Consider the following 13,383-nt stretch of genomic DNA (forward strand, 5'->3'; position numbering starts at 1 on the left):
TCCTTTCAGGCACCGCACACACCTGATCCTCGCCAATTACCTGATCAATCACCCCTCTCATCCTATTCGCCACAACTTTCGCATAAATCTTATAATCCACATTCAACAAGGTAATTGGTCTCCAATTCTCCAAACATTTCCTTTCACCCTTCTTATAAATCAGAACAACCACACCCTCTTTCATAGACACACTCATCCTACCAGTCATAAACATATATTTCACAATCTCCACCACATCCTTACCCACAACGTCCCACCACATACTATAAAACTCCACAGGTAGTCCATCCTTACCAGGTGTCTTATTCCTGGCCATACTATCCACAGCACCTTTCACTTCATTCTCAGTCACCTCTCTTACTAACACCCCACAATCACTCTCGTTTACCCGATCCACCACTGCACTCAACACCTCATCCTCCATGTTTTCATCACAATCTTTCCTTTCATACAGGACACCATAAAACCTTTCAACCACTTTCATCATTTCATCACCACCAACCTCACACCCATCCTCTCTTATAATCACATCCATATCTTTCTTTCTATCACACACTTTTTTAAAGAAAAATCTGTTACACTTTTCATCCTTCTCCATCCTTTCCACCTTTGCTCGATACATAATCTGCCGGCCCCTTTCTTCCATAACTCTTTTGACAGCCTTTCTCACTTCAACAATCTCCTCCGTTACATCGTCACCACACTCTCTCATCCAATACAAATACTCCAACCGTCTATTCATCCGATCATACTTTTCTCTCTTCAATCTTGCCTCCCTATAACCATTCTTCCTAAAAAACACAGCAATTCTCACCTTCATCCAATCCCACCATTCTAGCACACAATCAAAATCTTTCCTCTTCTTCTTCTATATCCCATAATATTCAAGGAACCGGTCTCTCACCTCTCTATTTTCAAGCAACTTAACATTCAATTTCCACACGCCTCTCCCAAACTTACCTTCCCCTTTACATTCAATCCTACATTTAATACATTCATGATCTGAGAACCCCACCCTCATTTGTTCAAAACTTACACACGTGATTTCTTTCGCAGCCAAAACATAATCAATACGTGACTCAATCATACCCCTATCAGCCCTGTAGGTCACCATAGGTCCTCCTACAGCACATTCTCTCGCCACATCAACCAGTGAAAAATCATCAATCATTCTCCTCAACATATTGCCCGTGACATCAATCTTTACATCCTTCAGACCTCTTTTCACCCCTTTATCAATCACGACATTCATATCCCCCACAATCACCACCGGTATCCTTCCAGGCACAAAATATTCCATTCTCTCAAATAACTCCTTTCTCTCATTTTTGTTTGCAGGTGCATACACATTTATCACCCTAACCCGCCACCCATCACAATTTACCGTAACCATCACACATCTACCCACCTCAATGATTGTGTAACACTCTATACTAAACCCCCTACCCTGCACCAACACCCCCACACCGTCGTTTCTATTATTCTTAGATCCACTCCAAACAGAGTCTCCGTATCCCCATTCCTCTTTCCTTGGAGATACGTCAATGCCACATTCTTGTAAGCATATTACATTGCCCCCCCTCCCGGCCACAAAGTCCAGAACCGCTGTTCTTCTGGCCCTGGATTTACATCCCCTAACATTTAGGGAAACCAGGGTCATATTTTTTCTCCCAGAACTAGCTCATCCGCGAGCCGTCCTCGCAGTCCATGGGCACTCAGCCTTCATCCCCCTTAGGGTAATCGCTCATATCCATGAGCGAATCCCCAGATCCTTCTTCAATCAACAAAAATCTAGGAGAGTCACCAGAAGAAAGAGACACAGGGGGGGGGGGGAAGCAGACATCGGCAGATTGTAACAGGGATCAGAATATTCCATTGGGCTGGAGATCTCCTCTATCCGGGGCTTTTTTTTTTTACCGCTTAAAAAGTCCTTGCGGTAGCTAGCCGGCGTCCTCCGGCAATGCACATCCTCCTCACTGGATTCCATATCCACATTCTGACATGCAGTAATATTGGTGCTGTCCACTTCAGCACCATTGTCCTCTTCTTTACTGCTCACGCTGTCAGAACTGCTTATGTCTCCCCACACAAGCTGTTGTCCGGGCACAACGGGAGACTCAGGTGGAGCATTAGTCACAGTCACAGCAGAAGACTCGGTGTCAGATGCGGGCATGAAGACAGCAGGGATACCGATGTCAAGGTTGGTATTAGACATCACGGAGGGAACGATGTTAGTTTTATTTTCAGGCACAGCCAAAAGACCCTTAACGGGATCAGTTGACATAGCGGGGGGGTCAGCGTTAGTATTACCTGCAGGCAGGATAGTAGACTCAGCGGCAGCTCCGGGCACATCAGAGATTCCAGCAGCGTCCCCACACTCAGGCTTAACAGCGGGTATATCAGACACAACAGCGGGTATTTCAGACATCACAGGGTGTTTGGTTGCGGGCATACTCACCGGCTCAGCCGCCGACATATTTTCAGGCATGGTCCTCTCCACCGGTGCCGTTCGAGGGGGCGGGGCCACATCCCTCAACGGTTCAGTTTGAACCCCTTCTTTGGCGGGGAAATTTCTGCGCGGAGCGCGCTCAGCACCAACGGCTGGAACAGCCGGACCATCGTTGTCAGAGTCATGAAACGAGATATCAGGGTCAGACATTTTAACCCTCTCTTCTTTAAATTTCTTAGCATTCCGTGCAGCCCACTCTCTGGGTGATTTCTGCTTTAACTCATCGCTGGCAGACACCGTGCTGCACATTTTGGCCAGGTGGCCTTCCTCACCACATAGCTCACATCTTTTAGGCTCTGTACATTCTGCGGCCATATGGCCGTCTTTTTTACAATTCCTACAAGGTTTCTCATAGGGGCAGTTCGCTTTCTCATGCCCGTAGGCGCCACATTTCCTGCAGGAAAAGGGTTGTTCCCTATAAAATAAGTAGCCTCTCACCCCTGCAAAGGAGAAAGACGCGGGGGGATGTTTAAGCCCTTCATGTCCATCTGGGTCACGCTTCAACCTGACCCAGAACCGCAGAAACCCGTTGAATATACCACAACAATTAATCTGCTGGTCACCCCCTCTGACGCTGCTGCAATATCTCCTCAAAAATGCATATAGAAATTTCATCTCAGCATAAGGATTAAAAAGCCGCATAGTCAACATTGTCTCATTTTCCTTCTCAGGTACAATACTGACCCCCCGCATTACCTCAGTCTTTTCCATCTCCAGCAATTTTTTCAATGTGTCTTCATAAATCCCTCGTTCCGTGAAGGAAACGTCGAACATGCCCCTAGCTGGGTATTCTTGAACACAAAAAAATTCGTACCTTTTCACTCCAGTTTGACGCATCAAAATGTCTTCCACAATGCATTTTACTCCACCTGATCTCCCTTCCATGTGCAGCCGGATCGTATCTCTCAGCCCCGACATCCTGGCAGTCCAGTCGGACTCCGAAAAAAAACAAAGGAAAAAAGGCTCCTGAAAAAGCTCCAAAAAAGGCCCCACCTCGTTATCCTAGGGGCCCTTCGCGAGAAGGGCCCCCGAATACCTCTCAGCCCAGAACGAATGAAGCAGAAACTCCACCCGATCTGAGCCAAAAGGCCGAGAAGCGATAACCCGAAATGGGACACAGGAAAGCGTCCGCTTCTCAGGCTAGGCCTGACAACTGTAGGAGACAGCCACACCACACACCGTATACTCTCTTAAGCGGCGGCCCACAACACTCCTTTGCTGCACATTCTAGGCCCGACTAGCCTGAAAAGCCTGACACCTTCACTGGGACCCTCCTTACACCTCTCTGTCTGCAAAGGCACGCACATGAGCCGAGGACTTTTCAAACGAGATGCCTGCAGAATTTGCATTAACTCCTCCCCTTGACCATAAGTGCAACGACGCCCGCTGATTAGTCGGCCTGCCGTTCCGTCCTCGTCTCCCCAGGCAATTAATCACACTGTCTGCCCAGCTTCTTTCGGAATATTCACAGCATGTCACAGAAAAAGCACTTCAAGGTGCATCACAATTGTTTCTCGGGCCACCGGCAAGTAAATAGACAAGGAAGCTGCATGCTGCAATAGCAGGGTTCTAAAAGGTGTGTGTCATAATCCTCACTTGCCTTTATTCCGTCACTGGGTCCACAAGAGGGAGACACACTACGTCAGATTAATAGTTTCATTCATTCGGAGATCCAATTGAATTAGCAAATCACAAGTTGCTCCATTAAATAAATAATTGGATCAATTCAGTAATCCTTTTGGACAAAGAAAAGGGTCTTCTTATCTGCAAATGCTTGTTTGCTAAGAGAGATAAGAAACAAAACAACAAAAAGACACAATAAATTGACACGAAATAAGACACAGGAGACAAAAATCTGTTCTTATGGATTTTTGTTGCTGAAAAGAGACATGATTCTATTTTTTGATAACTGGATAAGAGAAGTGCACCGGTCCTGGAAGTACTGCAATACCAGGTCAATGCGTGGAGTGGACAGAGCAAGCTCTTCTTCCATCTCCCTGTTCTAAAAATCCATTTAATATATGGCCCCCAGATAGGGGGCGTATCAGATATTAAACTGATAAGAACAGATTTATTTATTTATTTTAAGAAATATTCAGGTTCGTTACTCAGGCTTTAAACTTCTATCATAGATAGTAAATCATAACTGACACTGCCAGTAGCACTGAGACGATCATCACTATGGCAAAAAATAACATTTTAATCATATTTGACACATAACATAGCATATTATCGACACAATTCAGAAAAAACACCAAACCCCCCACCAAAACACCTAGCCTAAATCTTAACAATATGCTTCCACTTCTTAGTTTTCCAATAACCTTCAGCATCCGCACACCCCCCACCAGTCTTACAATCCATCAAATAACATATATATAATTTACCCAATATCATTCGCACACAATCTTTCACCTCAAATACTTCATTCTTATAAACATACAAATTCCTCGCATCCCACAACACTTCTCGCACACAAGCCATAATCAACCATAACAGTCTTTCTTTAATTTTCCCACTCACACCCATACCAAACAATGCAACCTTCCACGACATCATACTCAAACCCACCAACTCCTTACACAATCCACTCACGTCCTTCCACACATTCCTCGCAAACACACAATTCCAAAATACATGCATAATCGTCTCTCTCGCACCACATCCACTCCTAGGACAAGTATCCACACGTACTAGGTCCCGCTTTTTTTGAACCTCTCTCACAGGCAATATCCCATGCAAACTCATCCATACAATATCACGCTGTCTATTCGAAACACCTTTCATTCCAACTTTCTTCCACACATTCTCTGCATCAGATGATCTCAAAAAATCGATATTACATACAACATCTTTCTCCTGCAACCTATTCATCACTTTCTTTCTCTCAATAAAATCTTTCATCCTCAAACCATTCAGACCATACTTTCTAATAAAACTTTCAATCCATTTATACCACACAGGGCAATTGGAGGCCACAGGCACTCTCAAATCCCTTTTATACCATCCTAATCCATACAAAACCCATCCAGCTAAATATTTCGTCATACAAGCAGCCTTACTCTCTTTCCCAATCATCCTAACTAAACATGCAACACAATTCACCCCCAAATACCCTTCAACATTCGGAAAACCAACCCCGCCCTTCTTCCAACCTTTCATTACATTCTCTCTCTTCATTCTCTCCATTCGCCCACCCCAGAAAAACAGAAACAACACCCTACTAATCTTCTTCAAGACTCTAACATTCGGGGGAAACACACATGCAACAAAAAGTAACAAAGGCAGAATCACACTCTTAATCACTAACACTTTCCCTGACATAGACAACTCACGCAAACGCCAAAAATTCAACTTATTAGCAATCTTATCACCACACTCTTCCCAACTTTCAGAACCTTTTAGATCTCTCTCAAACGTGACCCCAAGCACTCTTAAACCCCCTTTCACACACTCAATCCCTTCTACTTCAACCTCACTGTCTCCAAAACACTTAAATTTACTTTTCTCCCAATTTACTTTGAAGGCCGACGCGCCACAAAAAATACCAATCAATAATCTTGCCCTAGCCAGTGCCGCCTTTGTCTCACATACCAGTGTCACATCATCCATATAACCCAACACCTTTAAACACCTACCCCCACTACCCGGAATAACCATGCCTCTAACCACCTTATCTCTATTGATCATTCGCAACAGAGGCTCAATCACACATATGAACACAATCGGAGACAGTGGGCACCCTTGCCTAACACCCGACTCAACCGTGATTTCCTTACTCACATTACCATTCACAAGTACCTTACTCCTAGCCTTCACATACAAACTTCTAACTCTTTCAACCAAGAAACTAGGAAACCCCATTCTCACTAACACGCGAAACATAAACATATGGGACACTCTGTCATAAGCCTTCTCAAAATCTAATGCCATCACCATACATCTCCTCTTTCTCTCCATACAATCCCCAATCACATCCCTCAACAAACACAAATTATCAGCCATTCTTCTCCCAGGCACAGCACATACTTGATCCTCACACACAACCTGCTCCACAACATCCCTCATTCTATTCGCAATCACCTTTGCATACATTTTGTAATCCACATTCAACAACGTAATTGGCCTCCAATTGCCCAACATTCTCCTATCACCCTTCTTATATACCAATACAACCACACCTTCTTCCATAGACTCACACACTCTCCCTTCCATCCACATATATCTACACACATCTACCACATCCTTACCCACAACCTCCCACACTACCGAGTAAAACTCCACTGTTAAACCATCCATACCTGGAGTCTTATTCTTCCCAGCAGACATCAACGCTTGACGCACCTCCTCCTCACTTATCTCTTGAACCAAACTCTCTCTTTCATCTCCATGCACTCTCCCACTCAAAGCATCCAATACTTCACTCTCCAAACTCTCCTCACACACCCTTCGTTTATACAAATCTCTATAAAATTCTTCCACCTCACCCACAATATTATTACCCCTAACTTCAACACCACCTTTATCTAATACAACATTCATATCCTTCCCACTCTTACATACTTTTTTGAAAAAAAAACTAGAACAAGTCTCATCTTTTTCCATAATATCAACCTTAGCTCTAAAAACTATTTCTCTTCCCTTTTTGTACAAGTACTTGTTTATCAACTCTCTTTCAGTTTTTATCTCCTTATCCACATCCCTACCTATGTCTCTCAGTCTGTACAGATAATATAGTCTCTTATTTGCGTTGTCATATTTCCTCCTCCGCTGCTTAGCCAATCTACATCCCCATTTTTTGAAAAAACCTTTAATCCTTTTTTTCACCCAATCCCACCACCACAACAAATCATTAAACTCATTCTTCCTAGCACTCCATCTTCCGTACTCACACACAAAATCACGTTTAACCTCTTCATTCTCCAACATACTCACATTCACTTTCCATAACCCTCTCCCATACGTCACATCAGAACTACCTACCACCGTACACCTAATACTCTCATGATCAGAATTTGCAACCTTTCGTTGCTCATAGTTACTGCAACCTAATTTTGAAGATAATAAAAAATAATCTAACCTAGATGCCGACCTCCCACTATCAGCCCAATATGTAACAGGGGGAGGCTTAATTTTACACACCTCCACAGCATCATTTAAAGAAAAATCAACCATTATATCTTGTAACATTTTACCTGTCACATCAATTTTATTAACACCACCACCCACACCCCTACTAATAGAACAATTGAAATCGCCCACCACCACCAAAGGGACCCTCCCCGGAATAAATAACTTGACCTTCTCCAAAAACTCCCTCCTCTCACTTTTCTCAGCAGGAGCGTACACATTCATTATTCGGAGTTTCCACCCTCTGTACACCACAAAAACAATGATACACCTCCCCTCCTCCACAATGACAAAATCCTCCACCAACACCTCATTATTACGAATAAGCACCCCAACACCATCATTTTTGTTCCTACAGGAACCCGACCACAAACAGTGTTCAAAATTTCCTTCTTTTTTCCCCAGGGATCCAACGATGCCGCATTCCTGTAGACATACGACATCCCCTCCGAAGGATCAGATATCCTCTAGCACTGCCGCTCTCCTCGCACCACTTTTAATAAGTCTGGAATTTTGCGACACGATGGACAAGATATGAGGCGCGGCCGCACAAGAACTTGGTAATATGATTTATTCTCCAGCGTTTTTTCCCCTTCACCCATTTCCACCTAAGTCTGGTGAGTTCATCATGTCGAAACCAGGGATACCCCCAGAAAAACCCGAGCTCTGGGCCTCTCCAGGGGAACACACAACAGGGCTCTCAGGACTAGAGCTGGCTTCCATCTCACTCTGCTCCGATATATTAGAGTCCAGACGAGCTTTTTTACAAGTCCTCCCAGCTGTATCACTACCCTTACGGATTATCACAGGAGGACTCTCCACTCCCTCTTCAGATTTATCCGATCCGATAACCATACTCGCGGACTCAGACCCCATTTCAGGGCTACTTATTTGTTCGATCTGACTATTTAGAGGTGGATTATACAATTGCTCTATCCACTCCACAGTCTCCTGATCCAGTCCTGCTGCGTCCCGTACAGCCCCGTCACCCTGATCCTCACTCTGTGAGGCCAACGGAACCGGTGAAGCACCACCCACCACAGCGGCTGCATATGACACAACTTGTCTTGTCCCGGTAGGTGTCTCCTTTTGGACAATAGGCTCTAGCTGCCCCAAGCCATCACCACTTCCGGTGCGGCGTGGACACTTCTTACATGTGTGATCAGTTTCCCCACACAAGTCGCAGGTTTTAGGGACCGGGCAGCTCCCGGCATGGTGACCCTCCTGCTTACAATTCCTGCAGCAGTCTTCGCTCTTCCGACACTCCTCCTTCTTGTGGCCATATTCATAGCACCTACGACAGTAGGTGGGCTGGGTCGGATAAAACAAGAACCCACGGTTCCCTGCAACAGAAAAATTTGCAGGGGGGTGCATCACCCCGCCAGTCCCATCCAGCTTTGGGCGAAGTTTAACCCAAAATTTTATCTTGCCGTTAAATACTCCCAGTATATTCAGAAGCTTATTTCCGCCCTTCACTGTAACACAATACCTGTACAAGAACGCCCGGATTAAATCAATTTCCATGAAGGGGTTGTACAGGTGTACTGTCAAAGGAATCTCTTGCATGGAAAAGAGCGGATGAAGCACCACATCCCTTAGGATAGGATCATTTTTCAGGAGCCTAAGTCCCTCAAACACTCTCAAACAGGGTCCAGGCCAACGAAAAGAAACATCATAAAGTCCTTGAGACGGGAAATCCTGAATACAAAAAATTTCTGAAACAATATCCACACCCATCCGCTTTTCCAGAATTTCTCTTCCAATGAAGACCAGATTGCACTCATCTCTTCTTCCTTCTCCAACAATAAAACGAATAGAATTTTTCAGACCTGCCATCCTGCAGATAGATTACCGATCTCCTCCCGACGTCCCAGGAGTCCCGGCAAGGACCCCTGAACCAGACCTTTCAGCAACCCCAAGCGAGGCAATAAACCTGCACTTGGTTGAAGCCAAAAGGCCGAGAAGCGATAACCCGAAATGGGACCCAGGAAAGCGCCCGCTTCTCAGACTAGGCCTGACAACTGTAGGAGACAGACACACCACACACCGTATACTCTCTTCAGCGGCGGCGCACAACACTCCATTGCTGCACATTCTAGGCCCGACTAGCCTGAAAAGCCTGACACCTTCACTGGGACCCTCCTTACACCTCTCTGTCTGCAAAGGCACGCACATGAGCCGAGGACTTTTCAAACGAGATGCCTGCACAATTTGCATAAACCCCTCCCCTTGACCATAAGTGCAGCGACGCCCGCTGATTAGTCGGCCTGCCGTTCCGTCCTCGTCTCCCCAGGCAATTAATCACACTGTCTGCCCAGCTTCTTTCGGAATATTCACAGCATGTCACAGAAACAGCACTTCAAGGTGCATCACAATTGTTTTTCGGGCCACCGGCAAGTAAATAGACAAGGAAGCTGCATGCTGCAACAGCAGCAGGGTTCTAAAAGGTGTGTCATAATCCTCACTTGCCTTTATTATGTCACTGGGTCCACAAGAGGGAGACACACTACGTCAGATTAATAGTTTCATTCATTCGGAGATCCACTTGAATTTGCAAATCACAAGTTGCTCCATTAAAGGAATAATTGGATCAATTCAGTAATCCTTTTGGACAAAGAAAAGGGTCTTCTTATCTGCAAATGCTTGTTTGCTAAAAGAGATAAGAAACAAAACAACACAAAGACACAATAAATTGACACGAAATAAGACACAGGACACAAAAATCTGTTCTTATGGTTTTTTGTTTCAGAAAAGAGACATGATTCTATTTTTTGATAACTGGATAAGAGAAGTGCACCGGTCCTGGAAGTACTGCAATACCAGGTCAATGCGTGGAGTGGACAGAGCAAGCTCTTCTTCCATCTCCCTGTTCTAAAAATCCATTTAATATATGGCCCCCAGATAGGGGGCGTATCAGATATTAAACTGATAAGAACAGATTTTTTTTTTTTTTTTAATACCATTCAGTTTTAAACTCTTTGCCATCTGCTCAAAGATACAGATCTTAATATCGTTGCGTCATCCCATGCAAAGCTTAAACATCATTATGGCTTAGACTATACTTTTTAATATCTCTTGTTACAGTGCATCAAAAAATACAACCATATAAACACACCCACAATCCCCATAACCAAATACCACCCACTATTTTTATCCAACACCCTGTCTAAATTTCACCATATCCAACCATTTTTTAACCTTCCACACACCTTCAGCATCAAACCCACCACCGCCTTTCCTTTTATCGAATTGATAGCACGTATAGAATTTCCCTAATATAATCCTCATAACATCATTCACCTCCCACTCTTCCCTTTTGTATACACACATATTTCTTGCATCCCATAAAGCCTCCATCACACAAGCCATCAACAACCACATCAATCTCTCTTTCACTTTGCCACATGCACCAATCCCAAACATAGCCATCTTCCATGAAATCACATTCACCCCACCTAATTCCTTACATAACCCACTCAAACCATTCCATACTTTCCGTGCAAACCCACAACCCCAAAACACATGCAACACAGTCTCTCTTGCACCACACCTTTCTCTAGGACAGTCCTCCGTTCGAACCAAATCACGCTTTTTTTGCACCACACGCACAGGCAACACACCTTGCAAACCCATCCACACCACATCCTTCTGTCTATTTGTTACACCACACATCTCAATCTTCTTCCATACCTCAGCCGCTTCTTTTGATCTCAAGTACTCTATATTACACATACTCTCACGCTCACGAAACATCCGCATAACCTTCTTTTTTATACAAAAATCTTTCATACTCACTCCCAACAAATCATTCTTCCTAACAAACTTCTCGACATATTCATACCACACCGGGCACCTAAAGGCCATCGGCACATTCAAAGATCTTTTCATCCATTGCAACCCACACAGCATCCATCCAGCCATATATCTAGTCATACACCCAGTCTTGGTCTTACCATCCAACACCCTCACAACATTCGCTATATAATTTACACCCAAAAATCTCTCAACATCCGGAAAATTCAATCCACCTTTCGCTCTCACTTTCACTACATCCTCACGCTTCAGTGTTTCCATCTTACACCCCCATAAAAATAAAAACATCATTCTTACAATCTTTCTTAAACACCCATACGGGGGAGGAAACACACACCCTACATATAACAATAACGGCAAAATCACACTTTTCACAACCAAAACCTTCCCAGTCATAGTCAATTCACGCAACATCCAAAAATCAAGTTTCCTCTTAACCTTACTGGCACATTCTTCCCAACTTGCACCCCCTTTCAGCTGCTCATCAAATTCCAAACCTAACACTTTAATTCCACCTTCCACACGCTCAGCTTCATCCAACCTCACATCCACATCACCAAACACTCTAAACTTACTTTTACCCCAATTTATTTTAAAAGCCGACGCACTACAGAAAAAACTAATATGTAGTCTGACCCTATTCAGCGCCGCTTGATTCTGACATACCACAACCACATCGTCCATGTACCCCAACACTTTTACACATTTACCACCACTCCCTGGCACTAACAGCCCTCTCATAACCTTGTCATTCCTGATCATCTGCAACAAAGGCTCAATCACACAGACAAACAACATAGGAGACATAGGACAACCCTGCCGTACACCAGACTTGACCAAAATTTTCTGACTCACCCACCCATTCACCAACACTCTACATAAAGCTTTATCATACAGACTTCTTACATTTGCCACAAACACACTTGGGAATCCCATTCTCAACAGCACGCGAAACATAAACTCGTGCGACACCCTGTCAAACGCCTTTTCAAAATCCAGGCTTACAAGCACACAATTCTGTTTCCTAACCATGCAGTCACCAATCAAATCTCTTACTAACATTAAATTATCACTCATACGTCTTCCAGGAACCGCACACGTCTGATCTTCACCTACAATCGTACCAATCACTCTCCTCATCCTGCCAGCCAACACCTTTGCATACAACTTATAATCAGCATTCAATAACGTGATAGGCCTCCAGTTACCCAACGTCCTCCTATCACCTTTTTTAAAAATCAAAACAACCAACCCTTCACACATTGTCTCACTTATTCTGCCAGTCGTCCACATAAACTTACATACTTCCGTCAAATCCGCACCCATACATTCCCAAAAGGTCTTATACACTTCCACAGGCAACCCGTCCACACCTGGTGTTTTATTCTCACGCGCCTCATTCACAGCCACTTTCACCTCACCCACCAGAATTTCATCTGCTAGATCCTCGTTATCTATTTCACAAATCTCCTCAGACAAACCATTCAGAACCTCATCAGCCATACCCTGGTCACACACCCTCCTTTCATATAAATCAGAATAAAAGCGCTCCACTTCATTTACCATTCTATCCCCTATCACCACATCACCCTCACTATTATACACTCCATCCATATCCTTACTCACATTACACATTTTCTTGAAAAAAAACCTGGTACATTTCTCATCTTTTTCCATACATTACACTTTCGCACGAAATACAATCTCTCTTCCCCTTTCACTCAAAATTTCATTTATTACACACCTTTCCTTCTTAATCTGCTCTTGCACATCTACACCCATCTCTCGCAATCTATATAAAGTATCCAATCTTTTGTTCAAACATTCATACTCCTCTCTTTTCTCTTCCGCTTTCTTATAACCACAATTCTTAAAAAACACTTTCATTCTTCCTTTCACCCAATCCCACCAGTCAAGCACATTTCCAAACT

General features: G+C 44.0%; 1 non-coding gene and 1 pseudogene across 1 annotated transcript; both read right to left on the reverse strand.

Annotated features, from left to right (window-relative positions):
• Nucleotides 1-4,426: 4,426 nt before the first annotated feature.
• Nucleotides 4,427-4,604, reverse strand: LOC142095875 (U2 spliceosomal RNA; annotated as a pseudogene).
• A 5,821-nt stretch (nucleotides 4,605-10,425) lies between these two features.
• LOC142095918 (U2 spliceosomal RNA) lies at nucleotides 10,426-10,619 on the reverse strand. The gene has a single exon (XR_012678033.1). It is a non-coding gene; the product is annotated as a U2 spliceosomal RNA (small nuclear RNA).
• Between the last annotated feature and the right edge of the window lie 2,764 nt (nucleotides 10,620-13,383).

The sequence above is a fragment of the Mixophyes fleayi genome, chromosome 6 (assembly GCF_038048845.1).
Source record: "Mixophyes fleayi isolate aMixFle1 chromosome 6, aMixFle1.hap1, whole genome shotgun sequence".
In the NCBI taxonomy this organism is placed as follows: Eukaryota; Metazoa; Chordata; class Amphibia; order Anura; family Limnodynastidae; genus Mixophyes; species Mixophyes fleayi.